The following is a 23,246-nucleotide window of genomic DNA, read 5'->3' as shown; positions in this document are numbered from 1 at the left end:
GTGCTCCACAGCTCGTATGTCCTCACACACCCAGAAGGTGGATGTGGCCTTGCTGATTGTCTGCTGGGTATGAGTACGGTTGTTTTCCATGAGCATCTCCCCTGACTCATCTAGTCTAGTAAACGGCCTAATGTTTAGGGCCACATTGGACTTTTTTCTGCCTCCACCCCCACCCATGTTTACCTTGGCTGGATTTTCATTCCTATCCACAGCTACTTGTGTTCCCCTCTGTATGTTGTGCCTCATATCCTTTGCTGTTTTTGGCTTTGCCTCTCAAGATAAGTGATTTCATGGCCTGGGGTCTTGACTCTCTCATCTGAAACCAAAGGGAGTTGGGACTCAGGTTTTTCACATGTAATGTTGGAATTAGACCTGTGTCTGGAAAGACAATATTGTTGCTTACAGAATTGTATGACTTTGGGTAAAAAAACATATTTGCTCCAAATCTCAGTTTCTTCATCTGTATAGTATATACAGTTGTCTCCTGATGGAGTTGCTGAGAGCACTAAAATCTTGTCTTTGAAGTGTGACCTGCACAGAGCCAGGTGCCTGGGATACATCCAAACGGTCCCAAAAGCCTGTAACCTCATCTCTTCGCTCTCTAGCCTATGAGTCTTCCTCTGTGAAGACTGTCCCCACAACTGCCTCTCCAGCTAAGAGTAATCTTAATTTTTTTAAAAATTGTATTTCTTTTACACTGAATAAATAATCACAAATGCACTGAGTGCTACCAGTGTGGAGTGTCAGCCCTGTGGGAACCCAGGGAGACCTTATTTGGTTGGGGATGCTGTCGCTGAGGAGGAGATGTTCCAGCTGAGACCTCAGGGCTGTAAAAGTTTGCTCTGTGATAAGAGGTTTTAAGTGTCTTCTAGGAAGAGGGATATGCTGACTTTGACAAAGTAATATTGTTCAGATTTGTGTTTAAATTGTTAAGTGTTTTTGCCTTTTGCAAATAAATCTATAAAACAAAGAATAATAATTGTGACATAGGCCACGACAGTGCAAGGGCAATGTATTAGTCAGGGTTCTCCAAAGAAAAGGAACCAATAGAAGAGAGATACACTCTTGTGTGTGTGTGTATAATATATATTATATATATATATTTTTCACATACATATGTATCTCATGAAAATATATCATACACATATACATAGACATATAAAGAGATTTATTTTAAGAAATTGTTTTACATGATTATGGAGGCTGACATGTCGCATGACCTGTCATCTGCAAGCTGGATACCCAGGAGAACTGGCAGTGTAGTTTGGAGAACCAGGGGGCTGATGGTGTAAATCCCCATCCAGAACAGGAGAATGTCTTGTTCTAGTTTACAGGCAGAGAGAGAGCAAATTTTCTGTTCCTCCTCCTTTTGCTTCTGTTTGGGCTCTCAGTGGATTGAAAGATGTCCATCCACCCTGGGGAGGACCATCTGCTTTCCTCAGTCTACTGATTCAAATGCTGTCTCTTCCCAAAACAGCTTCAATGATGCATCCAGAGGTAATGTTGGGCCACATATCTGGGCACCGCATGATCCAGTCAAGTTAACATCACAAATAGTATGGCTGTCTCCAGAGAGGAAGAATCAGGAGAGCGGTGGTGTTCTCTCCCTGTTTTGAACTTGTGTCTTGGACCATCCTTTAGCCAGAGCACCACCCTCTCTGTTTTATCTTGCTTCTTCACAAGATCATAAATATCCCAAACAGAGACCGACTTAATGTACTTGTTTTTCAACCAGTCTTGTCTGCTAGATGGTAGATTCTTGATATTAACTGTGGAGCATGGTGAGGGCAGAGGATGCCTCCATGGATCACACCACATCTGCTGCTCAGTACACAGCCAGCACACCTGGTGCCTGGGCAGATCTGCTAAATGAATGACCTTCCATCTGGCAGTTACTCATTATCTTGAGTACTTCTTTTTTAATATTTCTGTGATTTATACAAGTAGAAATGACAGTAATGGTTCATTGTATTATTTTTTTAATGTTGGACATGGACTCCTGAGCCATGGAAATAATATTCAGAGAAAACTACCTACTCAGCTGAGAGGCCCTTTGGGTCTTCGTTGTGGCCACTTGGCACTGAATGTGTTTTCTAAGTTTATTGGTTTCTTTGCTGGATGCTCCTGGCTTAAAATCTAATTTGTTTATTTTCTGTAAGTATTCTTCATTTTCTAAATCCTCTGTAAAGGAAAAAGTCACTTATGAGTTTGATAATTGGGCAAAGGGGGATTTAGGGAATGTTATGAACAAGTCATAGAGGAGCAGTTTTACAAATCTTTGGTTCAAGAATCAACTGAAGCCACTTTGGAAGGAGATACAGATCTTCTTTTAGCCATATTAGTTTTATTGAACCTGCTGAGAAAAATTAGTAATTTTGTAAAACATCCATTGAGAGGTAGCCAGTGATCCCCATATCCCATCTAGTACTTGTGAATGGAAAAAAATTGAGATAGTTGAGTTTTGAAAGCAGGTGCATCTTGATTTGAGGACTAGTTACCATTAGTAACTTGCTTACATAATCTCGAGAGACTTGTTTCTACAAGCTTTAGTTTGCTCATCAGTCAAATGAGTATAAATACTTCCTATTTAGTAGGATTGTTGAATTTGAGAATTAAATGAGGTATGTTAAGTAACTGCTGTATTGTAGGTGGTCAACAAGTATTGAATTACCTTCTTATTCTCCAAATGTACTAAAACAAGAGTTTAAATCAATAAAGTGAATTAGTTCCTATATAACTGCAGACAAGCTTTGCAATACTATCTTTAAGAAGTTTCAAATGGTTAAATTTGCTTCTCTTTAAAAAGGCCACTTTATCATTGTTCATACATATCATTTTTGGGGGGCTGTATTTGCTAATGTTTTTGGTAGAATCACACCATTTTCTGTTCGCTTGATTTATAATTCTATTTTCTTTTTGGTCTTATGCATAATATTTCATTTTGGAACCCACTACACTGTTGGATTTTTGGCTTCACTCAGCTTTTTGTTTCCTTCTTCTCTGGCTCATCTCCTCTGATTTCATTTTGGCATTGCTAACCTAAGGTGCTGTAAGTCCATCCAGGACATCTTTATCTGTGCACTATTCCTTTTTTATTCTTTTTATTTTTCAGAATGGCAAGCTTTTATTTCAAATTTGTGAAAGTGCCTTAGAACTTCTTTTTCAATATAGATTAGATGATATTTTAAATGTTCACCAGTGCCGTATAGTTGTATTTCAGTTTTCTATTTCTTCTTTACCCTCTCATTTACCTTGTAGTTTCTGTCATCAATAAATGACTTTGAGGATCTTAACATGCATAGCACTGTGTTGAATCTTGCATGGAGCAGCTGAAAGCAACCCTGTGGCAGCCAATCCCCCTATTTCCCACTTTATTTTACACAGAATTTTATAGGCTACAAATTGTCATCTTCTAGGTGCTTGAATCGAGAACAAATATGGACACACAGTCCAAGTAAATATTTGAATGAGAGCATGTATAAATAGGAAACAAATAGATATGAGCATCATTTGCCATAGACCAAGACTTCTGGCTCCCAAGATGTTACCTCCCTTGACTCTCTTCATTTTCTCTATGCATTGAAACTCCAGGCTCCTTTTCACATTGCCTGGAATAATTGCTCAGCAGTTGTGCAACTTGAAAATGAGGTAACAGTTCTTTGATTGGAGTGGCAGTTGCACTACATTATTAGCATCTTTGCAGCAGTGTTGATAATTTTCACAGCCTATTCTTGAGAAATAAGCAGAAGTAGACAGCAGTGGTTCAGGGGATCTCAGGGCTAGTGAGAGGCAGGACCCACCTCCTTCTGAGGAGGCCAAGGGGGAGGGAGTGGTTCAGTGACTACATGCAGCCAACTAGAAGCTTAATGCAGGACATTTGAGCCTCGAGGGAATGACCAGGGGGGATTAGACATGATTTCACTGTGTAGCTCTTGCAGGGTGCAGAGTGATGTGGGAGCCCAGCATCCCTAAGCGTACGGCTTCTGTGGCCTGATCCTGTGTGGGTCTCTCCTCTCTAGGTCCCTGTCAGAGCATGGTGCCCCAATCTACCATTTATTTGTTACCTTTTTATTTAAATGTACTAGGGCACACGTTATGATATTTAGAGCCAAGAATCTGAAAATAATCGACAAATCAAACAACTAGTAGTAGTGAAGGAACATGTTCCCCTACAGGAAGAGCTAGAGTGACCAGTGAAAACACAGACAAACCAGAGGTTGGCCTGATAAGAAAGATCAGCCAGAAGGAGCCAAGGGAGATGTGTTTGAGGTTAGGATGAAAGGTAAGGGCTGAAAGTTGGAAGACGTAAGAAGAAAACAAGTTTTGTTCCATTTCATAGGTTCTTTGAGGAGTTGGATATTATAATCTGCTCATTTAGCATTTTTTTTTTTTAAATAGTGAGAAGAAACAGAAATGAGAAGAGGAATAAGGAAATGGTAGCATATTTTTTTTGGACATAGGCAAGGAAACTCTTCCTGCTACACTGAAGGGAAGACTGACCATGTCTGGCCCACATGGAGCAGTAATTAAAATGCTTAGTTGCTGATTGAATTTGGCTCCAAAGCAAAAATAGGATTTGAAGACAGTGCAAGAATTTTGTGCAGTGTATGTCATTTGGCTGTTAAACTAACTCACAACAAGATGTTGAAAACAATCAGCCCCCATTTCTTAAATATTGTTAGCCCAATGTGTGACCAAACCTCTGGGGTAGAACATTCTGCCTTCAAAAAATGATAGGATACAATTAATTATGTTTGAGCTCTTCTACATTAAAAAAAAAATTTGTAGCCACCTTCCAGTTATCTGCCACTGTTTCTGCAGGAGGCTGAGGTAAGGATTTCGAGGGCATGGAATCTTAAGCTGAGAGGCAGCTGTGGGCAGATCCTTTCAACACAAATCTCACCCACTCTCCCCAGTGTCAGCAGCACGACTTTGTTCCATTCTGGATTCTTGGTGAGATCCATCTTCATTTCCTCTGTTCCTATCAGACTCCTGCATTTCCTTGTACTCTTTGGCCAAATGCCATTATTTTCATCTTACTGGGGTGGAACAGTAGATGCTGTTCCAGCTTTGACATTAATATCCTTTCTAATACAGCATTTCCGAGCTAGAGTGTATTAACATTTCTTTTCAATTTTGAAGGCAGATTTGATCTCTCAGCACCTTCCACAGTGTCTGCATTTTCTTGACGGTTCACTGTGGCTGCTTCCAGTGCAAGGTTAGGTTTTCAATGTAAATGGAAAAGCAAACAAGCAGTTAATTCTGTGTGTCCGTGTATTTGGCTGTAAACATGGGTATCTCAGTGTACTGGCTCTCTGAGAGCTCTTGCATAACATGCTTCAGGTTATAAAGGATTGATTTGTTTGGCAGAATTATTGGAAGTTGTTTCTAGGAGTATATTTTCTCTTGTATCTATTTGAGAAAATAAATCTCTGCTCTGTGCCTCTCTTTAATTAACTTGATTCTGTTGTCATCAAATCTTGATTTAATAAGTCTGTAAAGGATCTTTAGAGGTGCGAAGGTCAGTGTTGTTTGGGGATAAAATTCAAGGCTGACATCTAATGTGTTCATTTTAATAAAGGTGCAATTCAGCTAAGTAGTAGACATGGAAGGAGCATCCATGGAGTAGTCATCCTACTGTAATTATGTATAATGATTGCACTGTAAGGAACATGTGCCTCTTAGGGTTTAGGAAGCCAAAGGTCAAATTTTACCTCTGCCGTTCTGTACTTCTGCACTGTAAGCAAGTCAGATCAGTGTTCTGACTTCTTCTCTTGTATGTAGGATGAGATAACATTTTTGTCCTTTGTCACCAGCTCTCATTGATGACCATATGGAATCACGAATGTGGCCATGTGGCAATCCCAGTCCTGCCCAGGGTGACCTCAGCCTGGCACTACACTGCTCTCTCCTGCTTTGCAGCCTGATATGCCCTCCTTCATATTATTCCTGCTGCAGTGAATTTTGTATCCGTGCATACACACTATCCTTCTCAGAGCATGCCACCCCTTGTATTTGTGATCTCTGGAATTTTTCTGTCTGCCCCTCAGAAGTTGACTCTTTCCTAGCCACACTTCAAATGCCTTCTCTCCTAGGAATTCCCCAGTGTTCTCACTGGTCTGAAAGAGCTTCTTAATGATCTCTGGTACCGTGTCACCTCATCACACTGCGGAACTAGTTTGTTGCACATGTGTCCTGTACTCCTAACTAGATTAAGGTGGAATCCTTGCCTCCTGTGTTTTGGCATCCATTACCACAGTGAGCAGTACATTTGTGTCGATACAGAGTTATTGGATGCTGGCAGGAGCACCTTTGATAATCAGGCAACCCCAGCCTCAGTTTCCTTGTGTGCATGACATGTCGGGTGATCTGTAAGCTCCCTTTTAGCACTGTGCTTGGCAGATTACATGATTTTGTGTTCATGTAGAAATGTAAGTTGGACATCCTCAGTCTCACTGCAAACAGTTAAGGAAGGACCACCCTGGCTGGCCAGGCATTGCTTCTGCAGTAAGCCCATGGTCCTTACTGTGAAGTTGGGGAGAGCAGTGTGTGAACCCACACCGTGCACAGTGAGGAGATGGGCAATCTCATTCATGTGAGAATGTGGGCATCAGTGAAGAGCTAATGACCCAGGAACAGAGAGGAGAACTAGTACATCAGGTGGCAGTGGTCTTACTAAATGAGTGAGCAAGTGTTTGCTGGGAAGTTGGGCGGGAAGTGCCTCCAGTAAATGTACAGCAGCGTCTGAGAGCTTGCTGTGTGGGGGAGCCAGGACAGGTGTGGGCGGTCCCCCCAAACCTGGCATGCAGAGCAGCTGAGGATGCAGGTGAAGATGCCCTTGGTCACGTGGAAATGACAGAGCTTGGGCTGCTCAGAAGAGAGGGAGTGGGTGCTGAAGAAACACCTATTTCAGAACAGTTGATACCACAAGAGAAAAGGAAAGCGGGCATAGCAGGGGCTCTTACCTGCCTTGAACCAGACACAGAACCCCTGGGAAGTGACCTAAAATTCAGCCCTGACTTGACTCACAACCATTCTGATTCCATAGGTCTGGGATGGAGGTCAAGTTCTATGTTTTAAGAAATTATGCCAGTGATTCTGCTACAGGTGGTCAATGAACTGCCCCTTGAAGACATGCTGAATTGTCCCTGAGAACATAGTAAACCCAAGGAATTATAAAATGTGCATATGCACATTTGTTCATGGAGACAGCATGGATAGCTCTATTCAGATTCTCAAAAATACCCATAAACTTCCAAAAGTTTAAGAATCACTGAGCTAGGAGGAAAGCATGTGAAACAGAATGAGAACAGTGCCACAGCAGGAATTCTGGAGATCAGTGACCTTCAAAGAAATGCTTTGTGATATAAGGAAAGTTGGTGTTTTCAAGAGCCTGCTGTAAACACATCAGGAAAGTGAAGGCTTGCCACCCAATTTGTAAATCAGGATTGATGGCTGGGTTATTAGCTCAATGTTTAGAGAAGGTACAATGTTTGGTGGATCTGGAGATTTAACAGTTCATCTGTAATACGTTTATTTCTGAAACTTTTTTCCCTGACCTAATTAAATCGTTGGGTTTCCCCTGGGTTTTATTTTTTAAATTTTGAAGTAACATATATAAGTTCAGTAAAGTGTTTATTGAGAATTATTAGTAGCAGTGCCACATTTTCTCTCCTGTGGTTAAGTTCATGTCTGCATTTCTATGATTAACATCTTTCTGAAGTTTATGGAGCATATGGGAAAAAAATTGATATTGATGCCACTTGGTTTTTATGCTCAATCCAAGAAATTTTGCATCAGTCAAGTGTACTGCTGAAAAGAGATGTCTGCTCCCTTAACCCAGGGCAAAGGGGTCGTATTGTTTATACTGGCAGAATCAGCACCGCAGATGGGGTGTGGTGACTCCAGTGGAGGGCTGTGGTCAGGGATGCGTCTCCCGGTGACAGCAGAGCCCAAGAGAACTGCTGGTAACTGCAGGGTGTCCTCGGTGGTGGGGTTCAGCTCCCAGAGGCCAGTGTTTGGCCACTGGCTTAAATATTACAGAAATTAAACTGGTCTGTGAAGTTTCCTCTAGGCAAATTTCTGACCCCGTGAAGGATTACTGTTCCTTAAACCCAGTCAATATTATATTGATCCTCAAGGCTTTAGTCTCAATATACACGGTACCCAGTGCTAGGTTAAGTATTATTAAAGGTAAGTATCTAATATGGCCAACGGCCAACAGTAAGCTTACTGAAACAGCATCGCATAAGAGAGATCCAGGTCACATAATCAAGTATAAAATTACACACTCAGATGATTAAAACCAACTATACGGTGATGCTTTGATTAATCCCAGCAACCATAGTTTCTTATAACAAGTCAGCCATGTGGAAAAAAAAAGAAAGCAAGCTTCATGAAAAGGAGAGCTCTCTACTCCCCTGGCTTTATATTAAAACTATCCCAGTGAATGGTATCTCTAGCAAATAGGGCTCATCCCTATTATGAACTCATTGAATTTGATACTGTCTTCCTTTTTTGAACCCGTTCCCCCTCAACTTCTAATGTCCTTAAGTCATCTCCATCAACATAATATCTAATATCTGGTTATTTGTACTTGTGGGTTGTCTGCAAGGGCCTGCCCAGGTTAGGGCTAAATAAGTATTTTTTGGGAGTGGATGTGGTTGGAGGACTGGTTGTATGAATGTTTTCATATGATGTTTGGGTGTTAGATTTTGACCCTCTTTGTCGTAGAATGGAAAATGTAAATTGATTTAGATAATTTCAGACATGAGTAAGCAGATGCTGAGGAGTAGGGTGGGTTGAGAAGAGTCCTCCTGAAATTACGGTAGATGTTCTCAGATGATCCTTTTGCCAAATATGATATAATCTTTTTGGGGTTGACCTGGGTAGGACTGATGATCTCAAATCAGTCTGAGTGCATACAGGGCTGAGAATAGTGGGTACCTGGCCCAGTGGTTTTGTATTCTCTGCTTTTTCAAGGCTAGGAGCCTGGTCAGCCCTTGCACAGATGTTCATATCTATCGGGTTTTTTCTGCCTCTTCACTACCTCTTCCTAAACCTTCTCTCCTCCCTTGAAGACTGAGTTTGGTGATCCTTTTTGCCTGTATTTAGCATTATTTTACTCAAATTTTTATATTGTGATGATCCCCCCAACCATACACCTGGATACATACCAACACATTATAACTTTCATTATGTTCTCAGTAAAGAAAAAATTGTGTTTAAGCGAAAAGAGAGAGAAATAATAGGATGTATAATCTTAGAATGGAAATACTATCTTAGAGATCATCTAGATCTGAAGTTGTCAAATACTGCTAAACATTAACCTTTAATGATACAATTATTTTATTGCCCATGGGACCCCAGTGTGCAAAGTAAATGAATATTGAGTACATCAGGTTGGCATAGGGTTTTAGGAAAACCTGCAGTGGGTTTATGTTCACAATCTGAGGGAGTCTGATGGTTTTGAGGGTCACTTTGAAAAACTAGTGATCTAGTTCATCTATATTATTTTGTATAGATCAGGACTCTGAGGATCAGAAAGGAAAGGGAGCTATCCATTTACTAAGTAGATAGGTAGGCAGATGGATAGGTTGGTTGGTAGGTAGGTAGATGGATGGTATAATATATATGTGTACTTATAAACCTACACATATATACAAAACCATTTAATCCTTATAAAGTTCTAGAAGGTAGATGGTTTTACAGATAAACAGATGAGGAAAGCTTTTAAGCTGACAGGGTTGGGACTCACCACATGTCTTTTTGGTGGCAAATCTACATTCTGTCCAGTGTAGCTCCACTCTGTGGGATCAGACCTTCTCCTTCCTGGTCTAGGGTTGTTCCCTCAGACCACTTGTTCTCTTTAGTCAGTAGCAAAATAATACCTGCCAAAAAAGTAGATAGGATATTGAATAAACACTCAATTTAAAAAAGAAAGAGAGGTACTCCAGCTATGCTGACCTAGAGAAAGGTTAATGTTCTTAGCTCTCTGTATTTTAGCAACCAATTGGTCATAAAAATGACTAGACGGAAAGCTGATTTCCAACTATGTGTGTGCTATGAAAGTATTGCTCTGAGCTTGGAGAATTTTGCATTGAATCCAAATTCCTAATTTAAAAAATCATATGATGAATTATTTTTCTTCAAAGTGTACTTTTTTATGGCCTGAGAATTGAAATTTCATATTGAATATGTTCAACATTTTTACATTTCATGAAATTGAAAAATAGAAAACGTGATTATTGATGTTCTTTTTGTGTTTAGAACATAAAATCAAACATGACTGACTGAAGCATTAAAACCAGAGTTCCAGTATGATACACAGAAAATCTGTATGTTTTTTGTTGACTGATGCTGAGGTCTGCCAAATAACAGCCTTATTATGCAAATTCTTAGAATAACATGCCTTGAGTATCTTAGATTCTTGCATGTAGTTGCTGACTCTGGTTTCCTTTTATTTGGACCACTTCGGGACAGGAGACTTTCAGGATGAAGTTTTGGTCTTTCTCTTAGCTTCTACAGCATTTTTCATGTTTCTCCTTTTTAACTACTTCCTGTCTCCCATGTAACCTTTCTGGAGGACAAAGGCTTCTTTTTCATCATCTGTGTATTCCTTCTGACACCCTCTCCTCCCCGCCCAGTGCCCAGCATAATACCTGGCACATAAGTCCTTAGGAGGAACTGGACTGAGGGGGAAGGTGAAGCCATGTGGCAGATAAAAAGGGAAAGAACTCTGGAATCAGGATTTCTTCTTCCCTTGGTGAAGCCAGAGTGTTGAGTGAATACAGTCTATTAGTATTTTTGTCCAGCATTCCTTTCTAATAAAGATAGAGCAGTAAATGGTTTTGTTCTCACCTTTCTAACAGAAAACTTTACAAAATGCCATTAAATAAAGCAGTAGCAGGCATCATTCTAGGACTAGGGGTCGAGAGGTGCAGAGAACGTTGTTTGGGCCCAAGGAGCTCATGGTGCAAAAGAAAAGACAGACATGCTCATTATCATATTGCTGTATGAGGTGATAAGGATATCTAGATGACCTATATATTTTGCAGTGATGGTACACAGGAAGGAGTGATTGATTTTATCTATGAAGTGGAATCCATAACATTTATCCAGGAGAATGGGCATCTGAGTTGGCATTTGAGCAGGAGTCCACTAGCCAGATTCTGGGGTGGCAGTACAGGGATGCTATAAGCAGACATGTAGCATTTGGGCAGCAAATGTCATTGGAGTCAATCTGCTGATAGTTAGTGTCTTGCCAATGGGTTTCAGCCCCGGACAAGTTCACTATGGATTCAGTGAGACCAAAGAAATGACAATGGAATGTTTTCAGGGTGGAAGGGTTTATACCCAACTTTATTCCCATGGTGGCAGGTCAGTCACTAGAATCCTGTCCACTCAGAACGAGTCTGCATGCACCAAGCCGGTCTCTGCCTCTGGGCTACTCTGCCCCCGCACAGCAGTCTCAGTCTCTTTCCTTGGCACTGCCACCACCCAAGTCTCTGCTCTCCTGCAGCCTTGCAGCCATGCCACCATGCAGCCCAGAGCACTGGGTGGAGCTTTTTATATAGAGTTAACAGCAATGTATTGTCCACATGTGTGTAGTGAGCTAGCAGACCAGGGCCAGAATCCTGGCCATAAGAACCTTCATTTTATTCAGTCAGGAATTGCCAGAGTATACAATTAAATGGAAATAAGGATAAAGAGGTAAACAAGGATCATACCCAGAAGACCACTCGTGTTACCTGGTAACATTTCACTATTATTCTATGGGCAGTGAGTAGCCCATGAGTAATTTTAAGTAGGGAGAGACCATTGTCAGCTGTGTGTTGTATTAGGACAGCTCACTGGTAGTATGTGGGAGAAAGGGCAGAGTCTGGATGTGAGAGGACTGGTTAACTCAAGTTATGGTGTGGTGGAATAGGAGACTGATAGGAGAAATATGCACAAAATCGTCTGCAACATGGTGAAGGTTTTGGGTGGAGAGGTTGTTGACTCACAGGTTTCTGACTTGAGCCTCTGGTTTGTGCTGCTGTCAACCAGCACAGGCAATATTCATAAAGAGATGTCTATCACTTTAATTTCCTGCTTCAGATAGCATGCACCAAACATAGTTGTGGCTTGCTTTGATATTCATCATCTTATAACAGTGAGTACACTTTCACATTCATCAAGTTCAACTTCATCACTTCCCTGGGAGATGGGTAATAACATTACAAAAGAGTCAAATCTTCTATAGGGCATAAGTCCTCAGGGATTTACCTATGATCAAATTGCCCCCCAGAAATCCTTTAGAGAACTTCTGGGTTGAAGACCAGCATGCTGTTTCTCAGTAAGTCCAACAGGGCCACCTTCCTGCCTTGGCATTGGAATACATTGCTGTTTCCTCACTTTAGTACCACATTAGGTAGGAGACTTGGATTTTGGATTCATGTTTTATAAAAAATGCAGATCTTTAAACTGAGAATTATGCTGAATACAGTAAGATGTGCCTGTCTAGAAAGGTATGAAGGATGAAGGAACTGTGTCTGTTGCGTGGTGGTAGGGGAACTCCTGTTCTTGTTCCTTACTTCTAGCTCATTGGGGCATATTATCATTAGTCTCCTGGACTAAATGAAGACCAGTATTGTAATCCTCCTGTTATCATCCTTGAAATAACGTACATTAATTGTACCTGTGATGTGAGCTCTGCAAATCCCCTTTTCATACAGTGAGCAAGACACACGGTCTGTGAGTTGTCCAAAGACAGACTAGGTAGTTCACAGATCCAGGACTTAATGTATCCTAGGTCTCAGATTCCAATTAATAGAATCAGCCTTACAAGTTAACCAATTTTTGCTTTAGAATAAGTACTCCTAATGATAGGAAATTGGAATGAATGTTTCACCAAGAGGGTTTAGGAAATTATGTTTACTTTATCCTTTTAATTTGATTCTACCCAGTCAATGTGATGTGTAGAAAAAATGTTCATTGAGGGAAATGCATTTATTTGAGTGGAAATAAACAATTGGCTGGCTGTTTTGAGCTGAATAACATGAATCAGCTGTACTGCATATTGATAAATTCAGGAATTTATTTTATCAGCTATCCCAGATAATGATTTTATGCTAATAAAATCATCAAGATAAGGATTTGTAAATCGTACTAAACTGGCAAAATACTACTGGGCATAAAGTTTAATTCTATGTTTTCTTTAGTGTTAATTTCCTGGGTATCTCTAACCAATAACCAGGATTGTTTTCTACCTAAGATATGTCTTCTGATTGTGTATTTACAATATTTTCTTAGGAGAAAAATGATAGATTGGGGGTTTCTTAGCATGAAATTAGAGCATGGAATTCATGGCTTTGATTAAGTAGGGTTAACTCTGTTGCCCTTATTCATTTGAGAGATTTTTATGACTTCTCTGGGGAAAACAGAAGTTCCTATGGCCAGGATCCTCACCTGACCCTAAACTACTTGATATGTAATTGGCCTACTTCTAGGCTACTGCTTCCACACTCTAGGCAATGAGCTACTATTGACTGAATCACTATCTGGGTGGAGGCAGAGACAGAGGTGGATTATGGCCCTACAGACTGCTGGATACAGACGTGATTTTAGTGCTTGACCTACTGCCATGAGAATAAAGTTGGGTATAAAACTTATCCCAAGAACATTCCATTGTCATTTCCCCTTCTCACCAATCCATAGTGAACTTCTCTGGGGCTGAAATCCTCAGGCAAGACAACTACAAAGGGTTATTTAGAGCAGTGATCTCCAGAAGGCTTTCTTCACACTCTTTGGGGGTATAATGCTACAGTCTGTTCATGTATGGAACAAAATATTTTAACTTCAATCTATATTTATTTTCTAGTTCATGTTTAAAAGGTCAATTGTATATGTGTCTGTATAATCTGCATATATAAAGGGTTACATTTTACAATTCATAAATAAGTAAACATAAGATGGTTGTGACTCTTTAAAAAACTGATAAAATACCTTAAAATGTTTGCAATCACTGATCTATAGCATTTTTCTAAACTGGGTCAATGATTAGATTATTCTGGGAACTTTTTAAAGGCACAAATTCTTTGGGCTGCTCCCAGGTGACTCTGGCTAAATAGGTCTGCCTAGATAGAACAGCAATGATGAAACATTAGCATACATCAGAGTTACCTGGAGGCCTGGCTTTGTTGAAAAAGATGGCTGGGCTCTCCACTGCAGAGTTTCTGACTCAGTAGGTTGGGGGTGGGTCTGAAAATTTGCATTTCTAATTAAGTTCCCAGGTGATACTGCTGGTCTAGGGACCCACTTTGGCAACTACTGCTCCAGTGTGGGATGAGGACACAGAAGACTTGGGAGGTCAGGGGAGGAATACGGATATGGGTTCAATCAACTTCCCTGAACAGTTCTGGCAGATACTATGTCATTTTGTTTTCCTTTTTGATGCCTGTTGCTATGATTGATAGAGGCAGACAACTTTTTTTCATACTATAGTTTTCAATATTGGTGTGGAGAATAAGACTACCAATGCTATGTTCAGGTAGATTAGAATTTACACAGAATTTGCATAAGTAGTTTAATTTAATCCTACAGCAACTCTGTGAGGTACTTCTTTGTATGTGGAAAACTGGGACAGTCAGGTCCCTAATGATTTGGCTGCATCTGTACAATATTTGGGGATGCAAATAATACCATCTCCTATTTTAAAAAAAGATTTTAAGATCGATTAGAAAAATATATTGTTGTTTGTTACAATCAGGGATTTTATTTATTTATCTATTTTATTAAGGTATTATTGATATACACTCTTATGAAGGTTTCACATGAAAAACAATGTGGTAACTACATTCACCCTTGTTATTGTGTCCCTCCATGCCCCATTGCAGTCACTGCCCATCAGTATAGTAAGATGCCACAGAGTCACTATTTGCCTTCTCTGTGCTATGCTACACTGTCTTCCTCCTGGTCCCCCCGACACCATGTGTGCCGATTGTAATACCCCTAAATCCCCTTCTCCCTCCCTCCCCACCCCTCCCCTTTAGTAACCGCTAGTCCCTTCTTGGAGTCTGTGAGTCTGTTGCTGTTTTGTTCCTTCAGTTTTGCTTTGTTGCTATACTCCACAAATGAGGGAAATCACTTGGTACTTGACTTTCTCTGTCTGGCTTATTTCTTTTTTTTCTTCTTCTTCTTTTCTGCCTGGCTTATTTCACTGAGCATAATATCCTCCAGCTCCATGCATGTTGTTGCAAATTGCAGAATTTGTTTCTTTCTTATGGCTGAGTAGTAGTCCATTGTGTATATGTTTCATATCCTCTTTATCCAGTCGTCTACTGATGGACGTTTAGGTTGCTTCCATATCTTAGGTATTGTAAATAGTGCTGCAATAAACAAGGGGTGCATATGTCTTTTTTAATCTGAGAAATATATTCTTTGGGTAAATTCCTAGGAGTGGAATTCCTGGGTCAAATGGTATTTCTTTTTTAGTTTTTGGAGGAACCTCCATACTGCTTTCCACAATGGTTGAATTAGCTTACATTCCCACCAGCAGTGTAGGAGGGTTCCCCCTTCTCCACATCCTCACCAGCATTTCTTGTTCTTAGTCTTTTTGATGCTGGCCATCCTGTGTGAGGTGATATCTCATTATGGTTTTTATTTGCATTTCCCTGATAATTAGTGATGTGGAACATCTTTTCATGTGCCTGTTGGCCATCTGAATCTCTTCTTTGGAGAATTGTCTGTTCATATCCTCTGCAATCAGGGATTTTTAAAAATTAAGAATCAGTGAATTGATATGAAATAAAGTATGCAGTAAGTATAATAAGCCATAGAAACTTCAAGAACAAGACAACTCATTTCCTTTGAATTATGTAAAATATGTCCATCGTCAAACAGCACTTTTTACAATAGAGCATAGCATTAGCCACTTTAATGCATGTGCAATGTGTGAAAACTGCTTGCTAGATTAAATTATGTAGAAGAGTATTTCTGTAATGCTTAGTGTCTGATTCAGTAACCATCACTGAGGCACTCAAAGTTTAAGAGGCATTACATACTTTCATTGTTTGACAGGCAATTAAATGTAGATGTCACTGGGATTGATTTAGAAAAAGAAAGCAGTGGCTTGCTATGTTGTTGTAGGTTTGTCATTTTAACTCTTAAAACAATTATGTATATTACATCTTGCTATCTGTTTATCCTTTGAGATGTGTAATTTGTAGCCATTTATCTGGCAATTTTAAATTTGAAAAACATGGATAGGACCTGAGATTACATATATTTTAGGAAAATGGAACATTAATTCTTTGGGGGTTGCTTTAGCCCTAGTTTTTGATCTGCCTTTTCAGCATGGAGACCCATTTAATACTTTTGCATTTGCTAAAGACTGCCTTAAATGGGGTCATTCTGTATTTAGAACAAATGAGAAAAATGTTCAGGAAAGCTCCTCAAGGAGTATTACAGTCTTTTTACAAAATAACTTTAAGTGAACTGTAATTGCAACAAGAATAATGATTGTTAGAGTATGTAAGTCAATTTATCCTACTAAAGGCAGAACAAATCAAAACATGTATGCATCTTATAAATAAGTTTATGGAATTAACATTTGATTTTCCTCCATTGGCTTCTTAGAAACAGCACTTTTAGGAGCTTATTTGCAGTTCAATTAAATAGCCATCAGTGTATAAATATTGCACTTGTTCACTTACTTTATAGAGGTGCAGTAAAGGTGCAGGTGTGCAGAGTAGGAAGCATATGAACTTGGAACTCAGACATTGATTGAGCTGCTAGCCCTACACTGCACTCTGTAACTTTGGGCCAGATATCTGACCACTCCGAAGTGCCATTTGTAAAAATAAGGATGTATCAATCAAGACCCAGTCAGGAGACAGAAACCCTTCCATAATTTGAATGGGGGGTGGTTAGTATAAGGAATAATTAATTGTAGCAGGGAATAGGAATACGAGAGATTGGCTGGTATGAAGTAGAGAGAGCTCTAAGACAGAAGGAACAGCAGAAGTGAGGAGTAGCCAGTGCTCCAGAGTAGAAATGGGATTCCAAGGAGAGAGCCTTCTAGAGCTGAGATCCAGGGCTCACTGGATGGCAGGCAAGTTTCTGTCAGTCCGCACTGATAGAACTTGGAGGAGATGTGCCCTCTGGAGTGGTAAGGAAAAGCTGTCCATGGGAAGTGTCCCTATGGGGTTTCTCTGCTACAAAACCACTGAGGGGGAGGGGCAAGCTGCTGTCTGCTGGGCGCTTCTGGCCCCCATGTACCAGGCAAGGTGGGCACTGGGAGAGTTCCTGCATTGTGGGCCGTGTGCTGGAGAAGTCCCCCTGTGTTGGGGAGCCCCAAGAGAACCCTGTGAGTCCACCCCTCTCACTGCCACACCAGAATCCTCTCCTGTCAGAGCATCATGTCTTTCCAGTGGGGACAGGAAATGTAGAGGGCCTGGGTACATCATTTTTGCAGGGCAACAATCAAAAGTGAATTTAGAGCTGAGAGATAATAAATACATTCCTAATTGGCATGAAGAGTACTGATGCTTGCCTTTAGGGTATCTAAGATTAAATAATACAGGTAAACATTTGTATGTCTTTTTTTTTTGTTATGTAACAAGTTCTTTGAATCAGACATATTAGGGCAAAAGTCTTATTCTGGTTGTGAGGAGTAAATGAAATAATGACTGTATATTATCTTAAGCAGAATCTGCCTGGCATATGGCAGATACTCACAAAATGGTAGCTGTTAAGACCAGAGAATTTTATCTGTCACAGGTTACACTCTGCCTGCCTGAGTAGGGCTCTCACACAGTAGTTTTGATTAATAACTTCAGGATAAATAAACATTTTATCTTGTTCAAGATAAATAAACATTTATCCCCTTGGGGAATGGTTCTTATTCCCAAACCTTAAAGACTATAAGTAACAACTTTTGAAGGATCCTGAAGTCCATTTAGTTTGTCTAGACCAACCTCTCACAAAGTGGAGTAGAACAAAAATGAAAAATATCAGTGTATCTCATTAGAGATAAATTTGGTTTATAAGATGTATGTGTATATGTGCTGGATCAAGGCATCATGACTGTGGGTCACAATAAAAATTTTTTTCCAATACTACTGTAAATGGTGGGCTCTTATCCTTGTCAATTTATTTTCCTTTGTCTGCTCTTCAGGCCTGAAGCTTCAGTAGTATGTAGAATGGTCATGTAAAAGATCTTAATAAGGTTTTCTTTGGGGAAAAAGTAGACAATCCTCTCATTTATAGCTTCTGTCTTAATGATGTAATAGTGTTCTTGGATCTACCGAAAAATTCTCTGATACTCCAAAGAAGGAAGAAAGATAAATTCCCTCCAATAAGCAAATGACCATATTTTATTTTCATAAATCAAGAATGACCTTTATAGACAACTAGCCTTGCTAACTAATTATTGCCAGAAAAATAGTTTAGCTTTTCTAAAGCAAGATCCATAATTTGTGGGGACTTTATTAACATTTAACTGGCTTATAGTTTTCAACCATAATAAAAAGTAAACATACTCCATGATTAGTCAGATTTGTAGCTGGTTCATCTTGGGATATACTAGGACAGGGTTGGGTGTTTTGTGGGGCTCTAGTGAGATTGTTTCCATTGTTTTGGTGGATATTAGGTTACATTTTGTTTTGCCAGTGGGTTTCAGCCCCGGGCAAGTTCACTATGGATTCAATGTGACCAAAGAAATTGACAGCAAAACATTCTTTGGGGTGAATGGGTTTATTACCCAGCTTGTTCTCCTGGCGGTAGGTCGAGCACTAGCGTCTCTGCCTCCGCCCAGAGCACTGGGCCGAGCTCTCTATATAGCGCAATAGTAGCTTATTGCCTAAAGGTGTGGAAGTGGCAGCCTAGCAACAGGCCAGTTTCATCATCAGGTGGTTTAAGTTCAGTGAGAATCCTGGCCATAGGAACCCCAACTTCCCCCCAGTTTCCTTGAAAAATATCTAGGCAAAATTACTGTAACCAAATTTTCCATAGAATTTTGGAGTATCATTACCATTTTTCTAAAAAGCAGTTATTGGATACCAGTCATATACCAGTTCTAGGGAATATCAAGATGACTAAGATAGAATTATAATCAAAACTAATTTTGAGCAGAATTCCTACCCTTCATGTAAGCTGTTCTTTCTACTCTGTCATTTTCATGAAAAATATCAGGTTTAACACCATTTCATCTGATTTCTAAAGCATATGGCTCTACCTTCAATGAGAGCACAGACTAGTCACAATTTTTATTTGGAAAGTAATTCTCAAACTTATAGTGGCCTACTAAAGCTTTGTTGAGAGAATTGAGAGAAACAATGTTCATAAAGACAATTTTGAGGGATATTACAGCTTCAATCCTAGTATTCACTGAGCTCCTGCAAAATTAAGTTTATTGAATAGAACTTTGATGGACATTTTACTGAATAGACCCTAAAACCTATTACTCTGTTCTGGTGGATGCTATTGAGAACTCTGTTCATTAACTTATGTTGATTGCTTCTTGCCAGAGCTCTGGGAAGATAGTTCTCTGTGGATTTAAGATTAAAAGTAGTCATGTTTCTTCTGGGTTTTTGGCTTGGAAATTCTATCATGTAGCATTAAGAATGTGGGCTCCCGAGACAGGGTGCATGGGTCTAAATCTCTGCCCCATACTACCTTCCAGCTTTGAGACTTTGTGTAGGCTGCGTAACTTCTGTGCCTTAGTTTCTGTATCTGTAAAATGAGGATCATAGTATCTACCATATAAGGTTGATATGAGGATTAAATAAGTCCTCATTAAATGTTTGCCCCTATTATTAGTTTTAGTATAATATTATCATCTTCTAGATACTGTGAATTATGCAATCAATCATGTTTTCCACTTTGTCCTGGCCATCCCAAAGCTCAAAGTGGAACTTGTGGCAAATTTACAGTAAATGAACCTATTGATGTTTTTTATTCTTTGGTGGTAATGGTGGAGTCCTATTCATATTCTTGATACAGTATTATTCTCTTTTTGTTTTTGTGTTTTGTTCTACTTTCCTTTTTAACTTTTACTGTTCTTCAATTTTATTAATTTAATCTTCCTGTTATAGTGTTGCACTGCATATCCTAGAACAGGCCATGCAATCATCATCCTTGTACAGAAGTCATCTTTGTTGATTTTGAGTATTGGACATCCACTGACTCCCTTTTGCATAATAGGTCATTCTTTAGTCAGCCCGTGTTGTATGTTGTATTCAAATTTGTTAAGGGAAAGCATCTCTCAAGGTATGATGGAGGTATGTGGGCACACATGTGTATGTGTATGTGTGACAGAGCATGAACAGTGTAGACCACCACCCCACAGGCTTGCCTAACCTTCCTCTGTCTTATATATGACTCTTGTTTTAGTCCTGATCCCTCTACACAAAAGGGAATTATTTATTTTGATTTGATGGAATAATATAGTCCATCCACATGCTATCCCACTAGGACAGTTCTGCAGAGAATTTGACAAGTATCTTGCTGACAACATATCTGTACACAATGGCAAACTGTTACTCTGGAAATCAAGGAGACTTATTTTTGGAAATGCTGAATTTCACTATGTCTTCGGGGGACTTTGCTTTCTTATTGCATTCTTCATTGACCCCAAAGCATCTACTTGAAAAGTAGGCCCCTGCTCTTCGTTCCTCCATGCTGCATAGAGGAGCCCCCAGAACTGTGCCTGCACCAATGCTCACAAATCCTCACTGCCTACTTCTAAATTTCCATAATTTAGAACATTCCAACCATTTGCAATGAAATTAACTCATGAGAATAATTGTTGTCTGGGGTACATATGGTAGAAGGACTTAAGAACTAATAATAGCTAATACTGGTTGAACATGCCTGACACTGTTACACTAAGTTTACATATGCTAGATAGATTGAATCATCAGAAATACCACATGAGGTATGTGTTGTCTCCATACTGTAGATGGAGAAACCAGAGTTCAGAGAGCCCAGTGATTTGCCTGCAGTCACAAAGCTAGCAGTGGAAGTCTAGGGATGTGTCAGATGTTTGACCCTGGAACCTGTTCACTTCCCTACTCTGCAAAGCTGCCTGGAAAACATAAAATTTAATTATTCTCTCATTAATTGGTCATTTCCATTCTGATACTGTTTGCCTTAATCTCACTGCATTGTAGCTCAGTATACCACCTTTACCATTTTTAGGGGCTCGAATTTCTTGGATGAAGACCAGTGGGGGATCTGAGAATTGGTGTGCAGGGGCATGTATCTTTGGACAGTAGGAAATTCATAGTCTGCCCCATTTTCGGTGGTTTGATAATCAGACACAGGTCCACAAAGAGCCATATCATACCTTTTATGTTTCCTTTCAAGTGATAAAAACAGCTTTATGTAATGAGAAAATTATATCCAAGCTCCAGTGCTGTATTAGCCTTTGGGGTTTGCTGTCAGCCGTGTGTGCTCTTGCCTTTAAATTTGGTTATATTTTCAGGGCCAACAGTCTTTTTGTAAACCAGATCTTTAACCAACTCTGAGCTGTTTTGTGGATATATACAGCTATTTCTCACTGTTTAAGAATCCACTGCAGGACTTTGATCAAAGTACTACCTATGTTCCCTTTGAGGGCCCCTTTTCTATCAAAATTCATGGTTCTTTTTTTTTTTTTTTTAAGTGTTATTAGTACTACTGCTGTTTGGACTTAGCAGTATTGGAGCTATTTTCTACATAAAAGTTAGGGTTTGCAACAAAGGGAAAATATTTCTCCTTAATGTTTGCCTAGTTTTCTAACATTTCTTGCCCCAAATTGAATAGTTTTTTGTATTATGTGTTTTAAACAAGTCCACCTTGTTACTAAACTTGTTAAAGGTAAGAGAAAAATATGAATTACCAATTGTTGTCAAGGTGAAATATCAAGTTAATGCTGTATCTTTGTAATGAGTTTCTGTTCTCAGTGGAATGTTTAATTGATCAGTTCTGTTAAAAGTGTTAACAGAAGACAGTGTCTAGGGCCACTAATTTCACATCATGCCTAGAGCTAATGACTAAGACAAAGCTAAAAAACTGGAAGAGACCTTTTAAAACTCTCTGAGGTTCCTTGATTCTGCCCTGCTTAAAATAATTTTATTAGAGATTTGGGGGCAGACATGAAAAGCATGCTTATCAAATTTGCAGATAGCCCAAGTCTAGGTAGGATGACTAATGCCAGAATGACAAAATCAGGCTTCCAAAAGCTCTCAACAGGCTGGACTGATGCATTGAAAACAATGAAATGAGGTTTAGTATGGATAAAAGTACAGTTCTGTGTTTGAATTCAGAAAGTTACTTACCTTTTTACGAGAGGAGAAGCAGCTCAATGAAAATGGTCTGAAAAAGAAGTATGGAATTCCAGGTTCACAGCAGCTCAAAATGGACCAACACTCTACCCAGACCATTGAAAGAGCACAAGGTCAAGGGAAGTAGCCAGTTGATTTCTGGCTCCAGGACTGGAGTCATTTTTTTCAGAGTGCTGAGAAACCTAAGAGTATTCAGAGAATCCTGCCAGGATGGTGGAAGTCTGAAAACCTTCTAATGGGAAGAATTAGGGGGAGCAAAGCATGTTTTGCCTGGAGAAGTGAAGACTTAGAACATGACAGCCCTTTTCAAATGATCAACTTTCTTGTGTAAAAAAGCTTGAGAGTTTTTACTATTTCTTCGCAGTGTAGAGCTAAGATACATGAGCATACATTTCAAGAAGCACAGTTTGGACCTTTTTAAAGGGAGAATTGTCTACATGATGGGGATGCTTTTCTAAATTTCCTGAGTGCCTCACCTGTTTGGAAGCTGTGTACTAGACTAGAAGGTTGTTGAATTGACATAAGCATTTGGATGGAAGTTGAACCAGGTGACCTATGACATGTGTTTTACCTCTGAGATTGTAAAGTTGCTGTTTTACTTATCTTCTTGCTGCCAGCTCATAGTGTAATAATATTCTTATTTGTTTTCTTGAGCAGAACCCTTGGTTTTCATCATTGGCAAGTAGTTATAATTACTATAATTAATAGCATTCTCTAATTGATAGCACAATTTCATAATAATTTACATGCTCAGTATAATCAGTCATTTTTGCAATGAGAAACATTAGATACAAGATTTGTTACTATAATACTTCAAAGAAACAGGAGTTATTTAAGAGGATGGGGTATCAGATTGTAAAATCATCAATGTGCCCCACGATGCTGAAACAGCTGAATTGCCTTGTGTATGCTCCATTTTCTTATATTCTTTGTTTCTTT

The 23,246-nt window shown here is 39.5% G+C and overlaps 1 protein-coding gene across 7 annotated transcripts in view; it reads left to right on the top strand.

Annotated features, from left to right (window-relative positions):
- The window catches only part of PTPRM (protein tyrosine phosphatase receptor type M), an 895,627-nt gene that overhangs the window by 192,221 nt on the left and 680,160 nt on the right, over positions 1-23,246 (top strand). The gene's annotated exons all lie outside the window — the stretch shown is intronic.

Source organism: Manis pentadactyla, chromosome 6 (genome assembly GCF_030020395.1).
Source record: "Manis pentadactyla isolate mManPen7 chromosome 6, mManPen7.hap1, whole genome shotgun sequence".
NCBI classification, from domain to species: Eukaryota; Metazoa; Chordata; class Mammalia; order Pholidota; family Manidae; genus Manis; species Manis pentadactyla.
This window is presented reverse-complemented; position numbering and strand designations above follow the sequence as displayed.